At 35.7% G+C, this 1,046-nt stretch overlaps 1 non-coding gene across 1 annotated transcript; it reads right to left on the reverse strand.

Moving 5' to 3' along the window:
• Nucleotides 1-249: 249 nt before the first annotated feature.
• On the reverse strand, nt 250-355 carry LOC114913429 (small nucleolar RNA R71). Its single transcript, XR_003799432.1, has one exon. It is a non-coding gene; the product is annotated as a small nucleolar RNA R71 (small nucleolar RNA).
• Between the last annotated feature and the right edge of the window lie 691 nt (nt 356-1,046).

The following is a 1,046-nucleotide window of genomic DNA, read 5'->3' on the forward strand; positions in this document are numbered from 1 at the left end:
TGCTACCATCTTTTTATAGACTTGCGAATGAGGACCCTTACAAACATCTAGACAAATTTCTTGAAATCTATTCAACAGTTAAAATCCAAAATTTTTCTGGTGATGCTCTCAGACTCAAGTTGTTCCCATTTTCCCTGAAAGATAAGGTTAAATATTGGTTGAACTCTTTAGACATTGTAATAATTTCAACCTGAGACCAACTTCAAAGAAAATTTCTAAAGAAATATTTCTCTATAGAAAAAAATAATCAAATTAGAAAAACCATCACAAGTTTGTCCCAGATGGATGGTGAGAAGTTCCATGAAACATGGGAGATATTAAAAGAATTGATTAGAAAATGTCCGCACCATGCCATACCTAAATGGCAATTAGTCCTATGCTTCTATGATGGTTTGTCAGAAAACCAATGACAAATGGTTGACTCTTCTTGTGGTGGGACATTCATGCTAAAAAAATGAACATGAAGCTTGGCAGCTCTTCGAAACATTAAGTAAGAATTCATTACATCACATGTCGGCTACCCGTAGAGACCCTCCCATGGTTGGATCAAAATGAGGTGGAATATATGAGGTAGGCAATTCTATGGATATCTGTTAGATTTCGATGATGTAGTGGAATATAAATTTTAAAATTTTTTAATATACATACAATAATGAAAATAAGGTTTAACATTTAAACACACCATCGAAACTCAAAAACTCAAGGAACTCCTTGATGATTACAATCAAATCACAAAATCAAGCATATGAGGAGAAGACAAGAAGTCATATACCATCATGAAAACTATGAACTAGTGATTTTGAGATCTCTATGAGACTCCAAAACAGAAGCCCTCCAACGGCGATCCACACAGGATTGAATAGAGCCCTTCCCAACTCGATATGGTGCTGCAGCCTTCTTCGCAAATGCGCTGTCGATAGTCCTTCACAAGAACTCGATGCACCATTGCTTGTATGCCTTCATGACTTCTACTAGGACCACTCTAGAAATTTATTTCTAAAGTATCAAACCACACTCTAATCAGATTTTATGTTCAACAGATGAAC

The sequence above is a fragment of the Elaeis guineensis genome, chromosome 14 (assembly GCF_000442705.2).
Source record: "Elaeis guineensis isolate ETL-2024a chromosome 14, EG11, whole genome shotgun sequence".
In the NCBI taxonomy this organism is placed as follows: domain Eukaryota; kingdom Viridiplantae; phylum Streptophyta; class Magnoliopsida; order Arecales; family Arecaceae; genus Elaeis; species Elaeis guineensis.